This window comes from Siphateles boraxobius, unplaced genomic scaffold (genome assembly GCF_051911475.1).
Source record: "Siphateles boraxobius isolate OS27281-9 unplaced genomic scaffold, OSU_SipBor_1 13, whole genome shotgun sequence".
In the NCBI taxonomy this organism is placed as follows: Eukaryota; Metazoa; Chordata; class Actinopteri; order Cypriniformes; family Leuciscidae; genus Siphateles; species Siphateles boraxobius.
In genome coordinates, this window is record NW_027508733.1 from 26,329,852 (window position 1) to 26,350,032 (window position 20,181).

Sequence of the window (20,181 nt, forward strand, 5' to 3'; positions counted from 1 at the left end):
AAATGGTGTTCCACAATTCTGTCCCATGCAGCTCTGCCACTAGGTTGGTCCAAGTGCACTAGCTGAATGCCATCATCAGGCTGCACCTCCACCACACGGTTCCTCTCCTTTCTGATGGTGGCAATGTTGTGGAGTATGGTATAGCAACAATAATGTCACAGGCCCTGTAAGGTGCAACCCTCACTGAAACTTTCAGACACTGAAATCGTCCCTTTAGTTGCCCAAAAGGTCATTTCAATGTGTGCCCTTGTCCTGACTAGAGCTGCATTGAAACAGGTTTGTGGTCCGGGGTTTGGGTCAGGGAATGGTGTCATGAAATACTGCCTGCATGTACAGCCTGTCGTTGAGCAGGATCCCGTCGTAAGCACCTGTATAATTGAAAAATTCAGTTTGGTTATGCTCAGAATAAATGTATGTAATACAGTGAGCTTGATATTATTATTTTTTCCTTACCACTTTCAAATAATGTGCATAAATGTGTCTCTCTGAAAATTCTGGAGTCATGCACAGATCCAGGCCATTTTGCTTCCACATTTGTGATGTAGGACATGGAGTCACACACCATCTAAGATTTTTTTAGTCAGTCAACTGCATACTTTTTAATTACATTATTTTTTTATTATTTGATATATTTATAATCTGGAATATTCAGAATTGTAATAGTAGCCCAACTTACCTGCATATTTACACTGTGGAATCCCTGTCGGTTCACAAAAGCCCCTTCATTGGGGCCTGGTGGGGCTTTGATGGGGACGTGTGTGCAGTCTATGACACTAATCACGTTAGGGAAGCCTGAGGAAAATACTGTAAGTCCTACTTTTTGGGATAGTCAAGGTTGCATGATCTTCATTAACAATTGTAAGGCACTTGCAATGGCAAGCTGGGGTCTTAAGTGGCTTGGCAATACCACAAAACCCCCTAAAAACTGCTTGAGTGCCAGATAAACTTTGCGAATGGCATGACAGACAGCATTTTTTTCTCAAGTTTTCCGCATCTCCAATAGTGTATAGTTTGTGTATAATAAAATAGTTTGTGCCATTGTTAAAGGGCACCTATTATGGCATTTAAAATGTTCCTAATATTGTTTTGGGAGTCCCCAACAACAGTTTTACATGCATGCAATGACAAAAAAACACTTTTGTTGTCTTATAATATGAATTTATTTTTACCGGATTTGCTCACTGACTCCCAAATGATTCGTTCCATGACTCCTTTTTCCAAACCCCTCCTTTGCGTGACGCTAATCTGCGGTGATTGGTCAGATGACCCAATCAGTTATTAGGCTTGTTTGAGATGCTCCTTGCCTCGCCTGAAATGTAGTCGAGAGTAGGTGGCTGCAGTGAGAGGAGGAGTGAAAAAAGCGAAGGCAAGCCGGACAGTTCTCGCTTCTCACAGTGGATCTGACACCTGCGACATCAATGATGGATATGGCGTGATTGACGGGATTCACGCTCGTGCACAGTGTTGCTAATAAACTGGATGTAATTTAAGTTCTGTTGCTTTTATATCAAAAAATATATAATGAACAAGACACCCAAAGTACTTATTATTTAATTCCATTCCAAACAAGTGTTTATCAATTTTTTTTTAATACAGACATAGGCTATGTGTTTATATATATATATATATATATATATATATATATATAATAAAATTACATTGTATAACCCATAGAGATCGCACTGTCCGAGAGTTTGGGAATATTCACACATAACATATACACATAAAACATGATATCTGAGTTTTAAAATCAAACATTTTAAAAGAGAACAATACATCACAGTTGTTTAAACCAATCAACATTAAGCTGTGTCGTCAGCAAGTCGTTTCCCATCATGCTTTTGATCAGCGCGGTTGAGAGCAACTGCGCGCGACTGCAGTATCCGACAAGTGCGCCTTGCTCGCGAGAGTATTTTGACACACGTCAGCATGACATCAGAGCAAGGCGGACCGTACTCGGACACATTAGGCTTGTTCGACTTCATGCAGCTCTGCGCAGACCGATCGGCGGCAGACTTGAAGCAGTGCATGCCGGTTAGAAATTCTGTCCGACTTGATGCAGCGCTGACTCCACATGACTGTGACGTGTGCTATCAAAGTACCGCGAGAGCGATGCGAGAGCAGCCGCAGGATTCAGCCAGCGCAGATTCTCAAGAGCGGCTGCACAGGTTCTGATGACGACACAACTGATCCACGATTGGCCGGATTCACTGACAACACCGATGACGTGCGTTTCAAGTTTATTGCGAGGAATTCAGTTCCAGAAATTCTCATATATGGACTTTTAAAACAGTTCATTACGTTTTAATGTCGTCTTCATCTTATAAATCATATTTATTAAATATTGTTTTACTGTATTTACTTTATTGTTAAAAGCCTATAGGGTTTGTGTATGTTTATTTGGCATTATTTTTCATACAAACCTTTTACAGTAGCCTATTCAGCTGCATAACCTATTCAAATGAGCTTTTTTTAATAACTCAAATGTTAATCTTAAAAACATACAATCTAATGTGGTTATAAATGTATGCTCATATACAAATGATGCATAATAGGCTACATCATGTTCCTCCATTTGTTCATATGGTTTCTTCATATTCTCTAGTTTATTTTGCTGTGTTTATACTTCACCTGCATGTGGTTAACAAACTGCTAACAACTTGCTGTATCTTCAACTTAACAACAGGACAACATTCTGTTCACTTTCAAAGAGTTGGTCTAAATCACAAAATAAATCCAACAGAAATGTGCTTTTTTTTGCATATGAAAATGAATGGTGTTTTGTCTCAAATGTTAAAAAGAGCTCAGGTGGAGGGTAATGTAAATCATGTTGCTAAAAAAAAAAACATACCCAGCAGGGAATATAGCCTATATATTTTTTTAAAGGTAACTTTTATCATTTTGCATTAGCAGAAACACCCATGTCAAACTGCTAAAGTATATATCCAATATGTTATCTTGTCCAAAACACCACTTATACACACATCTCAAAAGTGTGTTAATACCATGGTTAATACATAAAGTTACTTAAAATCACTAAATCACGAAAACAATGGAAATCACTGCTAATTAATGTTGAGCCAAAACTGAAGGTTGACTTAAAATGGTAATTGCATTTGTTGCTAACTATTAGTAATAATGAATGCAACAGGTGTTGGCTATGGTCCCATGGTTCCTTAGGATATATAAATAACCTGGATTACCCTGTGTAACACACAACAAAATGGACAACATAACCATTAATGTGTTAGACAGCAAAGGTAATGTTGTCATGCTAACAGTTTCCAAGGACATTGCAGAGAGGATGCAAAATGGTAAGTAAACAGCATAACTGAAATAATTACAAGTCACCAATGATTTGTGCAAGTGTTTTATTTATCATTTATTCCCCCAGATCAAATGTTCCTTTCTTCTGTCATGGAGCAAGTATCAGCTGTTGAAACAAAAGGTATACATTTACTTAATGAACAAGAATATACTGGAATTATTTCTTGGGTGACACTGACCAAATCTTCTCTCCAAACAGCTCTCCTCAGTGGCCCAGCTTCTGCTGCAAAGCTCCTCCAACCTCCTATTTCATGTCTCACTAGGTCACCGGTACCCCTAAACCTCAGTTTTGTGAAACCATCATCCAGCCAGTGCCCCACTAGGCCCCCTGTACCACCATCATCCAGCCAGTGCCCCACTAGGCCCCCTGTACAACTTACCTCCACTGTCAAGTACCCACCGCCTGCCACTCTGCAACCTGGTGCAATGTGTGGAAACCCTTCAGAATCCATTCAACCTTCATCCCCCTCCTTCCAGTCAGACAGGCATGAATCTCAAGGTATTGCATCAAATAATATAAGGAAGATTAATGTCAATACTGTGGTTAATTTACATTTTTCTTTGTTTTGTAGTGTTAATCTATTTATCTCCTTATCCCCTCCATTTTACAGAAATAACACATCAAATGACACTATTTCTACTGGACCTTACAAAAACTCATCAGCAACTTTATTTTAGGAACAAAATGGCCTTCTATAAAAAAATGCAAAACTCCTTCTCACAAAAGGGCTACAACTTATCAAGTGAGAAAATTAGAAAAAAACTAGCAAACATGTTAACCACATATAAAAGGGTAAAAGACAGGCGCCGTGCAACTGGGGAGGGGAAGATCACCTGGGAGTACTATACAGTAAGTTGAAGACTGCTTTACTTTGTTTCTGAAATAACATTGTCATGTCTTACAAGAAACATTGGTTATTTTTCATTTTACATTTGAAATTCACCCCCACCAGCTAATGGATGAGTTATTTGGGTCATCGGGAATCGGTACTGCACCACCTGGCACCATCCACTCCACACCTCTGGGTTTGGAAGAGACCTCCTCCAAAAGTAGGCCCACATCATCTTCCCAAGACCAGCCAGCAAGTGCTAGTATAGATGAACAGCCAGGAACCTCTACCATACCAAATACAAACATCACAAACAGGCAAAGACGATCACAACCCTTACAGTTTCTGGAGGCGTATGAAGAGCATGCCGAGAGAAGGACTGCTGTGCTTGAGTCCCTGGTAAGGCCAGATCTGGAGAGATGGCGGCGACTTAAGGAGAGGCGCAGAAGGTCCTTTGAAAAAAAGATGTTGACCAGCTTGGGAACAATTGTTGAGGAGCTAAAGAAAATGGGAAAAAGACAAGAGCAAATTATGCATCTATTACAGAACCCATGAACCTCAATAATGTAAAGGTTTTTTTTTTTTTCTTGATTTGCAGCTTTCCCCAAAATGTTTTTTTTGTTTTTGTTCCCAAAGAACACAATTTCCAATGACAAACTAATCATGTTCAATAAAATATATTTCCTAATTTCAACACAAAATCTGTTTTTTTTTTTATCATTTGTTGACTATTTCTGTACATTCAAATCTTTTTTTTTTTTTTTGTATGTTTAGTATACATCAGTTAGATCTGGCCACAAATCTGGTCTCTATGATGACATGCATTAGTGTTGTGGGGTTGCTGGTGGTGTGGTTCATCATCAACACCATCTACCACAACAACTTGATCACTGGGCTCTAAACAAAGATTATGCAAAATGCAGCATGCTGAGACTGCTGAACTGATATTAGAAATGCTTCTCATTTGCAGGTAATGGAGCCTCCTAAACTTAGATTTTAGAATGCCAAATGCATGCTCAATGACCACACGAGCTGCATTGAGCTTTCTGTTAAAGTATCTTTGCCTAGCAGACAAGTGTCACGGCGCGAAGAACAGTCGTGGATACAATCGCGAGTGAATACAGGTGTTTATTAAACACAAGGTAGTGGCAAACAATGCAGTGGATGACAGACAGGCGACAGAACACAGGCTCGGTAACACAGGACTCCGTGGGCAGACGGCAAGGCAGGAACCAGAAGAATCCTCTCAGAAAAGGGGCAGATACCACAGATCAGGAACAGTCTCTGGAAGCGGCTGCTGCTTCCCAGAACGAGGCGGAAAACACCGGATCAGGAACAGACTGGAAACGGGTCCAAAATACAGGAGAACAGACACTGGGCAAGGAGAAAGGACGGTGAGTAATCCGTGAACCTCAACAACCATCTGACAGAGACCAGACAACATGACAAACAATATATAGGACATTCTCATTCAAAACAGCTGGCGCTGATCAGCTCATCAGCGGAGATAACGAGCCGTGCTGATGAGCCGCGCCCATTCACACAACACGCACACACCTAGCGAGGGCGAGTCAATGAATCCATGAACCGTGACAGTACCCCCCCTCCTAGGAATGCCGCCTGGCATTCCCAGACACCCTTACCTGTCGATTGTAATCATCGATAAGGGAGTGGTCCAGGATGTCCCTGGCAGGAACCCAACTTCTCTCCTCCGGACCGTAACCCTCCCAGTCCACCAAATACTGGAATCCACGTCCCCTCCGTCTCGAATCCAGTATACGATTAACCGAATACGTTGGTTCCCCATCTACGAGTCGCGGCGGGGGGGGGGGACCGGGGCAGGCGGATTAATGTGTGAATGAAACACAGGTTTAATTTTAGATACATGGAAAACGGGATGAATCCTTCTGTACGCTGGAGGAAGGTTGAGGCGGACTGCCACCGGACTAATGATCTTGGTGACAGTAAATGGGCCAATAAATTTGGGAGCAAGTTTATTAGAAACGGAGCGGAGCGGAATGTTCCTGGTTGAAAGCCACACTCTTTGACCAACGACGTATACGGGAGGTTTAGACCGGTGGCGATCGGCCTTAGCCTTGGTGCGTGCACCCACCTGGAGCAGAGTCTCACGGGCTCTGATCCACGTGCGTTGACACCTCTGGATAAAGGCGTGGGCGGAGGGAACCGCGACTTCGGATTCCAGACTGGGAAAAATTGGTGGCTGGTAACCTACACTACACTCAAACGGAGATAGGCCCGTTGACGACACCGGTAACGTATTGTGCGCGTACTCCACCATAGAGAGTTGCTGACTCCAGGAAGAAGGATTCTTGGAGACCAAACATCGTAACGCCCTTTCCAAATCTTGGTTGGCTCTCTCGGTTTGGCCATTGCTCTGGGGATGAAACCCTGAGGACAGACTGACAGTCGCTCCCAGCAATCTACAAAATTCTCGCCAAAATTTGGACACAAACTGGGGTCCCCTGTCGGAGACCACGTCCACCGGGAGGCCATATAAACGGAAGACGTGGTCTACGACTGTCAACGCCGTCTCCTTGGCTGAAGGTAATTTGGGCAAGGGGATGAAATGAGCCGCCTTAGAGAACCGGTCCACCACGGTTAAAACGACCGTGTTACCTTGGGAGGGTGGGAGGGCGGTAATAAAATCTAGCGCTATGTGGGACCAGGGTCTCGAAGGGACAGGCAGCGGTTGAAGTAACCCATCTGGAGGTCGATTGGAAGTCTTACCAATGGCACAAATCGAGCAAGCCAAAACAAAACTGTGGATGTCACGAGCCATAAGTGGCCACCAGAATCGTTGCTTGACTAAATAACTAGTACGATTAACTCCTGGATGACAAGCCACGTTGGAACAATGCCCCCACTGGATAACGTCGGACCGTAATCCCTCCGGCACAAACAAGCGATTCGGTGGGCAACCGGGCGGAGGCGTTACCCCTTCTAAGGCCGACTTGACCTTCGACTCGACCTCCCATGTGAGTGTGGAGACAAATAGGGTCTCGGGTAAAATGCACTCGGGAGTAGACGGGCGTTCGGAACGGTCAAAAATACGAGATAAAGAGTCGGGTTTGATGTTCTTGGAACCCGGGCGATACGAGAGAACAAAATCAAAACGACCGAAAAAAAGTGCCCACCGAGCCTGCCTGGAGTTCAATCTTTTGGCAGTTCTGATATATTCCAAGTTCTTGTGATCGGTCCAGACGATAAAAGGTACCCCCGACCCCTCTAGCCAGTGACGCCATTCTTCCAACGCTAACTTGACTGCCAACAACTCTCTGTTACCGATGTCGTAGTTACGTTCGGCAGGCGATAAGCGGCGGGAAAAAAACGCGCAGGGATGCATCTTGTCGTCTGTGGGAGAACGCTGGGACAGCACTGCTCCTACCCCCACCTCTGACGCATCGACCTCCACCACGAACTGACGTGATGAATCAGGGGCTATAAGGATGGGGGCTGAAACGAAGCGGCCCTTAAGTTTAGCAAACACAGCCTCAGCTGTGTCTGACCACCTGAACACCGTTCTGGGGGAGGTCAAGGCAGTCAGAGGCGCGGCTAGTTGGCTGAAGTTGCGAATAAAACGCTGGTAGAAGTTGGCGAACCCCAGAAACCTCTGCAGGGCCTTACGGGAATCTGGACTTGGCCACTCCACCACAGCCTTAACCTTCTCAGGATCCATTCGTATTCCCTCAGACGAGATGATGTACCCTAGAAAAGGAACAGACTGTGCATGAAACGCGCATTTCTCCGCCTTGACAAAAAGCCCATTCTCTAGCAACCTCTGAAGCACTCGTCTGACGTGTTGAACGTGCTCCTGGAGGGACGAAGAAAAAATCAATATGTCATCCAGGTAAACATATATGAACTGATCTACCATGTCTCTCAACACATCATTGACGAGTGCCTGGAAGACCGCTGGGGAGTTGGAAAGCCCAAACGGCATAACCAAATATTCAAAATGCCCCCTGGGGGTGTTGAACGCGGTCTTCCACTCATCCCCCTTCCTGATGCGAACCAAATGATATGCATTACGTAAATCCAGTTTTGTGAAAATTGATGCTCCCTGCAACCTCTCGAAAGCTGAAGACATCAACGGCAAAGGATAAGTATTCTTTACCGTGATGTTGTTCAACCCCCGGTAATCAATACAAGGTCGCAGAGAACCATCCCTCTTCCCTACAAAAAAGAATCCCGCCCCCGCTGGAGAAGAGGAGGGGCGAATGAACTTAGTTGCTAGAGAATCAGAAATATATTTCTCCATAGCCTCCCTTTCTGGAACAGAAAGCGAATATAACTTGCCCTTAGGCGGAGACGTACCTGGCAGTAAATCTATAGCACAGTCGTAAGGACGATGCGGAGGAAGAGAAGCAGCCCGGGACTTACTGAACACTTCCTTCAGGTCTAGATACTCCGGTGGCACGTTAGACAGGTTCACTGGCTCCTCCTGCAACACAGAACGAGAAACAGACGGAACAGCAGACAAAAGACATGAGGCATAACATTTCTCACTCCAACTGGACACAGAGTTCTGTCCCCACTCTATCCGGGGTCCGTGTCTCACCAGCCACGGATGACCCAGGACAAGGGGAGCGTGAGGTGACCGAGTGAGATAGAGTGAAATCCTCTCAGTGTGGTTACCCGAAGTGATGAGTGTGACGAGCCCAGTAATGTGAGTGATGCCCGGGAGTTCCTGTCCATTTAGTGCGTGGATGGTGATAGGGTGGTCCAAGGCAGTGATGGGGAGGTGAAGCTTGTGGGCCAACGACGAGTCCATCAGGTTTCCCTCCGCTCCTGAATCCACCAGCGCCTGGCCGTTGAAGGAATGATCTGCCCACTGGAGTCTCACCGGGAGGAGGGTGGCGTTCGAGGGTCTGGTCAAGGAAAGTCCGCCCGACAGTAGCCTCCGTCCTACCGCCGGGCTTGGCCTTTTAAAGGACAGGTGGAAACGAAGTGGCCGGCCTCCCCGCAGTAAAGACACAGACCCCTCGAGCGGCGGTGTTCTCTCTCCTCCCGGGAGAGTCGAGCTCGACCTACCTGCATGGGCTCCGGATCGTTCGAGGAACTGACCGTGTTCGTTACTCTGAAACCGGGAAACTCCGTGACCTCCACCCTCGGAGTCTGGAACTGTCGATTCCCTCTCTGTTGTAGGCGTGCATCGACTCGGATTGCCAGTTCAATCAGTCCATCAAGAGTCTTGGGTAATTCCAGTGTGTAAATTTCCTTCTGAACACGGTCAGCCAGCCCATGCAGGAAAAGGTCCCACTGCGCCTCCTCGTTCCATTTGCACTCGGCGGCCAATGTCCGAAACTGGATGGAATAGTCGGAAACAGAGCTGTTATTCTGACGGAGATCGACAAGATGGCGGGCCGCCTCCCGTCCGGCAACCGCGCGGTCGAACACGCGCCTCATCTCTTGCTCGAGTGCTTGGAACGAGGAGCAGCAAGCGTGTCTATTCTGCCACACCGCTGTTTCCCACTGAGCCGCGCGTCCAGACAGCAGCGTCATAACGAGTGCCACCTTACTCTCCTCAGAGGAAAACGTCACAGGCTGGAGAGAGAAAAAAATAGAGCATTTTGTTAAAAACGCTCTGCACAGGTCTGGTTCCCCAGAATACCTCTCCGGAGTGGGAATGCGCGGCTCTGGTCGGTTGAAATTCGGAGACTCCGGGGGAACAGGCGGGGGCGGAGCTGGCGCAGCGGAACCTCTCAGACGTTGTATCTGAGAGGTGAGCTCCGACACCTGTGTTACCAGAGCCTGTATCGCCCGACCCGAGGATCCGATCTGTTCATCTTGTCGATCCATGCGGGCGTGGTTCTCAGCGACCGTCTTCCCGACCTCGGCTGCACTCGCTGAATCCATGTAGGTGGTCAGATGGTTCTGTCACGGCGCGAAGAACAGTCGTGGATACAATCGCGAGTGAATACAGGTGTTTATTAAACACAGGGTAGTGGCAAACAATGCAGTGGATGACAGACAGGCGACAGAACACAGGCTCGGTAACACAGGACTCCGTGGGCAGACGGCAAGGCAGGAACCAGAAGAATCCTCTCAGAAAAGGGGCAGATACCACAGATCAGGAACAGTCTCTGGAAGCGGCTGCTGCTTCCCAGAACGAGGCGGAAAACACCGGATCAGGAACAGACTGGAAACGGGTCCAAAATACAGGAGAACAGACACTGGGCAAGGAGAAAGGACGGTGAGTAATCCGTGAACCTCAACAACCATCTGACAGAGACCAGACAACATGACAAACAATATATAGGACATTCTCATTCAAAACAGCTGGCGCTGATCAGCTCATCAGCGGAGATAACGAGCCGTGCTGATGAGCCGCGCCCATTCACACAACACGCACACACCTAGCGAGGGCGAGTCAATGAATCCGTGAACCGTGACAACAAGTGGCCATTGTCTCTATAAGGCCTCATAAGTTGAGGCAACAAAGGGTAGGCAGAATCCCCAATTATGTGCATTCCCTGTGGAACAAGGGAATGAGGATCTTCTTCAAGAAGACGACAAACTTCTGTCAAGCGAAATGCTCTGGCATCATGCCAACTCCCAGGGTGACCCACACTGATGTGACAGAAGCGTCGCTGACTGTCACAAAACCCAGTTAAATTTACAGAATAAAACTGTTTCCTATTCATGTATGCTAGGGGATTATCACAGTGGGGTCTCATTATAGGAATGTGACACCCATCCACTGCACATACAGTGTTGGGGAAACCTGCTGCGTCAAACCCTAACTTTGACATCTCCAGCCTTTGACCTCTGGGCCAGGAAATGTGGTGGGCCATGTATGTGTTCACATTAAAACAAAACTCATGGAGATGCTTGGCAAGAGTGGATTTTGACATGTTGAATCTATCTGCCACCCCACGATATGACTCCTGATTCGCCAATGTCCAAAGGCAGGCAAGAACACTGTTTGTGAGTGGAAGTTTGTGTCACCGGGGTGACAAAGGCAGGCGGAACCTTTTAATCACAGCCGGGTTTCCGAGGGGAGGGATTTCCGGTGTGGGACCCGGAAGACTCCAGTTCCGGAAAACTCCGAGCAGAGACGGAGGATGATTAGTTGATACAAAACAGGTGCGGGAGAGGATGATTGCGATCGCGATTGGGACGCGTTGTCAGTTGGGAAGGATAAAAGGACATTTCATCTTCAATGAAGGAGGAAGGAGAGAGGAATAGCGGCGGGAGATATTCGGGTGAATCTGGAGATGTGGAGAGGAGAACTGTGGCGGATAAGAGATAAGTGCTGTTGATGTTTGGAGTGAGAAATGAGAAATCTGGTGGAGGATGTGATGAGAAGATAAGTGTTGTTGATGTTAGGACTGTGATATGAGAAATCTGTTTGGAGGATGTGATGAGGCTCTATGAAGTGTAATTTTGTCTTTTTGGAGGAAGTTGAATGCCCCACGCTCCATTGGAAAAAGTCCAAGAGATTGAGAGAGGTGCAGTGGACCAGACCCCCTGTCTCTGCCCTAGTTTGTGAGTGACGAGACTTTGCAGTGTTGTTCATTAATGTAAACACGTGTGCAGATTTGTGCGAGTTGCAGTTGAGCACGAGTGGAGGTGTAATGCAGTGACATTGGGGAAGCGGTCCTGGCTGTGGAGACATCGTCCGCGACTCATTGGATGGAGACCGTTGGAAGAAGTCATCTAGTGGTGAAATTCTCCTTTTCTCCTCTTTAATAGTTACGGGGCATTTTGAAGTGTTAGCTTTGCTGTGGAAACCTCATCTTCTCTCTGTCTGAGCCCTGTGAATGGAACTAGCTTTGCTGTGGAATCCTCATCTTCTCTCTGTCTGAGCCCTGTGAATGGAGCTAGCTTTGCTGTGGAATCCTCATCTTCTCTCTGTCTGAGCCCTGTGAATGGAGCTAGCTTTGCTGTGGAATCCTCATCTTCTCTCTCTGTCTGCCGGAGCCTTGTGAGTAGAACCAGCTTCACTGTGGAATCCTCATCTTCTCTCTGTCCGAGCCCTGTGAATGGAACTAGCTTTGCTGTGGAAACCTCATCTTCTCTCTGTCTGAGCCCTGTGAATGGAACTAGCTTTGCTGTGGAGTCCTCATCTTCTCTCTGTCTGAGCCCTGTGAATGGGACTAGCTTTGCTGTGGAATCCTCATCTTCTCTCTGTCTGAGCCCTGTGAATGGAGCTAGCTTTGCTGTGGAATCCTCATCTTCTCTCTGTCTGAGCCCTGTGAATGGAGCTAGCTTTGCTGTGGAATCCTCATCTTCTCTCTCTGTCTGCCGGAGCCTTGTGAGTAGAACCAGCTTCACTGTGGAATCCTCATCTTCCCTCTGTCTGAGCCCTGTGAATGGAACTAGCTTTGCTGTGGAAACCTCATCTTCTCTCTGTCTGAGCCCTGTGAAGAGAAAGACAGTTCTGCTGTGAATCCGAGAGAAACAGTTCTGCGGGTAATTCTTACCTGTCCTCTACCTGTCTGAGCCCCGAGAGGAGAGCCAGTCCTGTGGCTGATTCCGTATTCCTCTCCGTCCACCCGAATCCTGTGAAGAGAGACAGTTCTGCTGTGAATCCGAGAGAAACAGTTCTGCTGATAATTCTTACCTGTCCTCTACCTGTCTGAGCCCCGAGAGGAGAGCCAGTCCTGTGGCTGATTCCGTATTCCTCTCCGTCCACCCGAATCCTGTGAAGAGAGACAGTTCTGCTGTGAATCTGAGAGAAACAGTTCTGCTGATAATTCTTACCTGTCCTCTACCTGTCTGAGCCCCGAGAAGCAAGCCAGTCTTGTGGCTGATTCCGTACTCTCCGTCTAGCCGAATCCTGGGAAGAGAGAGACAGTTCTGCTGTGAATCCGAGAGGAACAGTTTCGCTGATAACTCTTACCGGTTCTCTGCCTGCCTGTGCCCCGAGAAAAGAGCCAACTCTGTGCTGATTCCGTACTCCTCTCCGTCCACCCGAATCCTGTGAAGAGAGACAGTTCTGCTGTGAATCCGAGAGAAGCAGTTCCGCTGATAATTCTTACCTGTTCCTTGCCTGCCAGAGTCCTGAGAAGGACCAGTTATACGGCTGAAACCTCACCTTCCTCCAGTTGGCTTGAGGTTGTTTTTACTTAATTTATTCAATAAAGATTCTGTGTTTTTCTACATTACTTTGCCTCTGTGTCCTCTGTGGTGTTGGCTCCTCGCGGTGGTACGTGAGTCGGGGGCTGGGACGGCCGGTCATCTGGCGTCCACTCCTCCCCCGACCCGGTGACATAAAGTGGCGTAGTCGGCAGGGTTGTTGCCACCGCGAGTTGAAGCGGCCACAGGTTCACTATGGCCGACGAAGAGATGGTGGCTGCAAGACCGCAGGTCATGCCCGTGTTTATGGGAGCCCCTTGGGCCCAGCGTTATGGAGGACCGGGATCAGAACTACATCTCCAGGACTGGAGGACGCAAACTGAATACCTGGCTGGCCTCCAGGGGCTGAGTGATGCACAGAAGATACAGTTTGTTCTGGGCTCCCTGGAGGGAGAAGCAAAGAGGGAAGTTCTTGCTGCACCCAGCACTGCACGAGCCACCGCCAAGGCCATCTTTGACTTTTTGGCGGAACTGTATGGGGATACTACCCCCGTGGCCGCCCTTCGGGCTCAGTTCTTCAACTTTCGACAAGGTCCTAGGCAAGCCTTACGGGCTTATGCGTTGAAGCTACGTGAGCAGTTTGTTCGATTGAAAGGGCGACCCGATCATGGTCTGGGTGATGGAGATTCCTTATTGCGAGATCAGTTCGTTTTGGGGCTCCGAGACGGGCCTATCCGACAGAGTATAAAGCTCCAGCTCCGCCGAGACCCAGCGTTAACTTTTGAAGATCTCCGACAGGAGGCCTTGGCGTTGGAGATGGATCAGGGTGAGGCAACTGACCCACCGGTGTGTATGGCTGTTGGTGGTGCCTCTACTCCAACCGTAGATTGGAAACAGAAGTTGCGTGCAGAACTGTTGGAGGACGTCAAAGGACAGATGGCTGAACTATCTAGGACCCTTCTAGAAGAACTGCGCCGGGGACAGCTCAGTGGCCGGGATCGATCCTATTCCGAGGGGAGCCGAGAGCCCGGACGGCGCCCTGGACGACCGGCTAATCCGAGGTTCCAGTGGGATGGTCAGGGCAGGCCCATTTGTAACAGCTGTGGGGAATCAGGACATTATAGCCGTCAGTGTGGCTCCCGACGCAGTTCCCAAGAGGGTTTTTAGTTGTGCCGGCCACTGCGGGTCAAGTGGCCGGGACCCCCTTAAATGACCCCCTTTCTATGCCTATCCTCCGAGACGACTGGGTTGGACGTTGTCCAACCGTGAAGATTCAGGTTAATGGGGTGGAGATTGAAGGTTTAGTCGATACCGGTTCCCAAGTCACGTTATTCTCCGAGAGCCTGTCCAGGGAACTCTTTAAAAACCGACGACTTCAGGAGGCGGAGTCCTCACAACTTGTGTTGAGAGGAGCAAACGGGCTAGACATTCCCTATACCGGCTATGTGATGGTGGACTTCCATGTTCAAGGGGTCCCCGTACGACAAAAAGGAGTTGTTATCGTTAGAGACCGCTGCTTGGGTTCACATCGAGCATTGATTGGCATGAATGTCATTTCGGAATGCTGGGAAGAGCTGTTCCGAAACCGGCCGGCCCAGGCCCCTTCGGTCCCAGAGCGACAGGAATGGGAGCGTATTCTGGCTGACTGCCGTAGGATTCAGGCGGCTAACCGCGAGGAGGATCGCGAAAGCATTGGGCGAGTAATTTGCCGGTTTGGCCTGACAGTGCCAGCACGAAGCGAGGCAGTGATATGGGCTCGGCTGCCTCCAAGGTCTTATGGCGTGGACGACTGGGTCCTCCTCGAACCACATTGGGATTGCCAATCCATCGGAGTGGCCCGAGGGCTGGCTGTGGTCCATCGGGGCCGGGTCTCGGTGCGGGTACGGAACGTTAACCCGTATCCTGTCGTCCTTCGCCGCCATCAACGCCTGGTCCGAGTCACCGCGGTGCGTTCCCACCAGGTGAGGGAAGAGAGAGACGTTTGCTTCCGTCAAGTGAGCTCTGTGGTAGTGGAAGTGGCTGTTAGATCGGTAGAGCCGAGGAATGACCCCCAGAGAGGTGGAATACCGGATCATGTGGCAGGAGATTCCTTAAAAGGAGAGGGCCTGGAAGAGGAACAACAACTCCAACTCCGAGACTTTCTGGCGAAATGGCAACATGTGTTCTCTACCCACGATGAAGACTATGGTTGTACGGGGATTGTCAAACATCAGATTCCTACAGGCGACGCGGCACCAAGCAGAGAGCGGTATCGGCCGGTGCCCCCGACGCTTTATTCAGAGGTTCGCACCCTGCTGAAGGGGATGCTGGATGGAGGAATCATACGGGAGAGTAGTAGCCCTTGGGCGGCCCCAATTGTGCTAGTGCGGAAAAAGACCGGTGCCTGGAGATTTTGTGTTGACTATCGGAAGTTGAATGACGTGACGAAGAAGGACGCATTCCCCTTACCACGCATTGAGGATTCCCTCACTAGTCTGACTCAGGCCGCCTGGTACTCCACGTTAGATCTGGCCAGTGGGTACTTGCAGGTGCAGGTGGACGAGAGGGATAGGGAGAAGACTGCCTTTACCACTCCATTTGGGCTCTTTGAGTGGGAGCGGATGCCGTTTGGGCTGTGCAATGCCCCTGCGACTTTCCAGAGGCTAATGCAGCGATGCTTGGGAGGGCAGTTAGTTGATTCAACCTTGGTCTACCTCGATGACGTCATAGTATTCTCGCCAGACTTCGCCTCCCATCTGCTCCACCTGGAACGTGTGTTCCAGGCTATGGAAAAATATGGATTGAAGTTGCGGCCGGATAAATGCCAGCTATTTAGGAGTGAGGTGCAGTTTCTGGGCCATCGGGTCAGCGCTGCAGGGGTGTCCCCTGACCCGGAGAAGGTGTCTGCCGTCCAGGGCTGGGAGGTGCCAAAAACTGTCCGGCAAGTAAGGTCCTTCTTGGGCTTTGTAGGCTACTATCGACGTTTCATCAAGGGGTTTTCGGGGATTGCCAAGCCCCTGAATCGACTCCTCGAAGGTACCGGACGCTCCCGACCCCGGGGATCTCCCTCCGTGGACTGGGACTCGGCGTGTGAATCGGCTTTCCAAAAACTCAAGCGGGAACTCCTTCAGGCCCCGATCCTGGCGTATGCTGATTTTACTCAGCCGTTTATCCTATACACCGACGCAAGTAATGCAGGATTGGGAGCTGTACTCGCACAACGACAGCAGGGAGAGGAGAGAGTTATTGCATATGCCAGCCGGAGTCTCCATCCAGCCGAGCGGAATGCCTCCAACTATAGCTCTTTCAAGATAGAACTTCTGGCAATGAAGTGGGCGATGACGGAAAAATTTAAAGACTACTTATGGGGAGCGAAGGTGATGGTGGTGACCGATAACAACCCCCTGGTTCATCTGCAGACAGCCAGATTGGGAGCGGTGGAGCAGCGTTGGGTGGCCCAGCTGGCAAATTACGATTACCAGCTTCAATATCGACCAGGTAGAGAGCATACTAATGCGGATGCGCTGTCCCGACTCCCTGTGCCTAACGAGAGTGGGCGAACCGTACCCCCTACTTTTGAACCGGAGGAAAGACTGCTAGTGGGAGTGGTGGAAGCCCCCGGAATCCGGTTGGAGGGAGTACCCACTGGCTGGGGATGGGACCCAGGCCGGTGGAAAGAGTTACAGCAGAGGGATGTTGACCTGGCAAGGGTGCATGCTTACCTGCAACAAGGTTCTAGGCCGGGGGTAGAAGAGAGGCAGACTCAAACCGTGGCAGTAAGGAAACTCATGGGGCAGTGGAAGAGACTCAGTTTGAGAGAGGGGGTGATCTGTCGTTTTATTCAAGAGCCAGTAAACCAGGAGGCAGTATACCAGGTGGTGGTGCCAGAAGAACAGCGTTTGGCCCTGCTGGAAGCCTACCACACGCACACAGGACACCAAGGACAAGAAAGGACATTATCCCTGTTAAGGAGGTATTTTCACTGGACAGGGATGGAAGCGACGGTCAGGGAGTTCGTTCAAAGTTGCCCCCGGTGTGTACTTTTTAAGACCAGGAAAGAGGCAAGAGCTCCCTTGGTCCCCATGTGCCCTAGAGCACCTCTGCACATCGTGGGGATGGACTTCTTAACGCTGGGTCGGCCCACGGATCGGTACCAGAACATCTTGGTAGCAACTGATCTATTTACCAAATACGCATGGGCTATTCCTACCCCAGACCAAACAGCTGTTACCACTGCCGGTGTACTCTGGCGAGCTATTATCCAGCCCTTCGGGTGCCCCGAGACTCTTCACTCGGATCAGGGCCCGAACTTTGAAGCTAGGGTTGTACAAGAACTGAGCCGCCTTTATGGGTGCCGGAAGACTCGCACTACCTCGTATCACCCCCAAGGTAACGGGGGGTGCGAGAGGTTCAACCAGACCCTGTTGGGGTTACTCGGGACCTTGGAAGCCGACCAACAGAGTCAGTGGGAGGAATGCCTCCCTGCCCTAGTACAAGCCTATAATAACAGTGTACACAGCACCACAGGTTATGCCCCGGCATTCTTGATGTTTGGGAGACACATGCGGTTACCGGTTGATCTGTTGCTGGGGACTAAGCCTACGGAGGGAGTTCAGAGTACGACGGAGTGGGTGGGTCGTCATCATCGGCAGCTCCATTACGCCTACCGTCGGGTTACGGACCATCTGAGCGCAGCAGCAGCCAAAAATAAACGGTTGTATGATCGGACAGCTCGAGAAGCCCCCCTACTGCCCGGAGAGCGAGTATTGGTGCGAGACAATCGACGCCCAGGGAAGGGCAAACTCAGCGACCGTTGGGAGACTGTACCGTATGTGGTGGAACGCCAACAAAGGCCTGATCTACCTGTGTATACCGTTCGCCCTGAAGGAAGGCTAGGCCCTGAGCGGGTACTCCACCGGAATTTGCTTCGTCCTTGCCCAAATTATTTGGCCCCGATGGAAGAGGCCCCTGAACGGTCTATGACCCCAGTAGCTCCATCAGTGGGATGGGCCGTAGTCCCAAGGGGCCCCGAAATCGAGGCGGTAAGAGCAGTCCCCTTATCCCCACCTCGACGTTCCCAGAGGGACAACCAGGGGAGGCCACCCCAGCGATACGGCGAGTGGGCCGAAGTTTCCCGGTCCTAGGGACTAGTCCCGAATGGCAGGGGGGGATGTCACCGGGGTGACAAAGGCAGGCGGAACCTTTTAATCACAGCCGGGTTTCCGAGGGGAGGGATTTCCGGTGTGGGACCCGGAAGACTCCAGTTCCGGAAAACTCCGAGCAGAGACGGAGGATGATTAGTTGATACAAAACAGGTGCGGGAGAGGATGATTGCGATCGCGATTGGGACGCGTTGTCAGTTGGGAAGGATAAAAGGACATTTCATCTTCAATGAAGGAGGAAGGAGAGAGGAATAGCGGCGGGAGATATTCGGGTGAATCTGGAGATGTGGAGAGGAGAACTGTGGCGGATAAGAGATAAGTGCTGTTGATGTTTGGAGTGAGAAATGAGAAATCTGGTGGAGGATGTGATGAGAAGATAAGTGTTGTTGATGTTAGGACTGTGATATGAGAAATCTGTTTGGAGGATGTGATGAGGCTGCATGAAGTGTAATTTTGTCTTTTTGGAGGAAGTTGAATGCCCCACGCTCCATTGGAAAAAGTCCAAGAGATTGAGAGAGGTGCAGTGGACCAGACCCCCTGTCTCTGCCCTAGTTTGTGAGTGACGAGACTTTGCAGTGTTGTTCATTAATGTAAACACGTGTGCAGATTTGTGCGAGTTGCAGTTGAGCACGAGTGGAGGTGTAATGCAGTGACATTGGGGAAGCGGTCCTGGCTGTGGAGACATCGTCCGCGACTCATTGGATGGAGACCGTTGGAAGAAGTCATCTAGTGGTGAAATTCTCCTTTTCTCCTCTTTAATAGTTACGGGGCATTGTGAAGTGTTAGCTTTGCTGTGGAAACCTCATCTTCTCTCTGTCTGAGCCCTGTGAATGGAACTAGCTTTGCTGTGGAATCCTCATCTTCTCTCTGTCTGAGCCCTGTGAATGGAGCTAGCTTTGCTGTGGAATCCTCATCTTCTCTCTGTCTGAGCCCTGTGAATGGAGCTAGCTTTGCTGTGGAATCCTCATCTTCTCTCTCTGTCTGCCGGAGCCTTGTGAGTAGAACCAGCTTCACTGTGGAATCCTCATCTTCTCTCTGTCCGAGCCCTGTGAATGGAACTAGCTTTGCTGTGGAAACCTCATCTTCTCTCTGTCTGAGCCCTGTGAATGGAACTAGCTTTGCTGTGGAGTCCTCATCTTCTCTCTGTCTGAGCCCTGTGAATGGGACTAGCTTTGCTGTGGAATCCTCATCTTCTCTCTGTCTGAGCCCTGTGAATGGAGCTAGCTTTGCTGTGGAATCCTCATCTTCTCTCTGTCTGAGCCCTGTGAATGGAGCTAGCTTTGCTGTGGAATCCTCATCTTCTCTCTCTGTCTGCCGGAGCCTTGTGAGTAGAACCAGCTTCACTGTGGAATCCTCATCTTCCCTCTGTCTGAGCCCTGTGAATGGAACTAGCTTTGCTGTGGAAACCTCATCTTCTCTCTGTCTGAGCCCTGTGAAGAGAAAGACAGTTCTGCTGTGAATCCGAGAGAAACAGTTCTGCGGGTAATTCTTACCTGTCCTCTACCTGTCTGAGCCCCGAGAGGAGAGCCAGTCCTGTGGCTGATTCCGTATTCCTCTCCGTCCACCCGAATCCTGTGAAGAGAGACAGTTCTGCTGTGAATCCGAGAGAAACAGTTCTGCTGATAATTCTTACCTGTCCTCTACCTGTCTGAGCCCCGAGAGGAGAGCCAGTCCTGTGGCTGATTCCGTATTCCTCTCCGTCCACCCGAATCCTGTGAAGAGAGACAGTTCTGCTGTGAATCTGAGAGAAACAGTTCTGCTGATAATTCTTACCTGTCCTCTACCTGTCTGAGCCCCGAGAAGCAAGCCAGTCTTGTGGCTGATTCCGTACTCTCCGTCTA

At 49.4% G+C, this 20,181-nt stretch overlaps 1 protein-coding gene and 1 long non-coding RNA gene across 4 annotated transcripts in view; one reads left to right on the plus strand and one right to left on the minus strand.

Moving 5' to 3' along the window:
• Positions 1–20,181, plus strand: part of LOC143736164 (CD276 antigen homolog) — a 686,062-nt gene that overhangs the window by 425,569 nt on the left and 240,312 nt on the right. The gene's annotated exons all lie outside the window — the stretch shown is intronic.
• LOC143736191 (uncharacterized) lies at positions 301–775 on the minus strand. Its single transcript, XR_013203392.1, has 3 exons — positions 677–775; positions 454–565; positions 301–368 (listed from the first exon to the last, which is right to left on the minus strand). It is a non-coding gene; the product is annotated as an uncharacterized LOC143736191 (long non-coding RNA).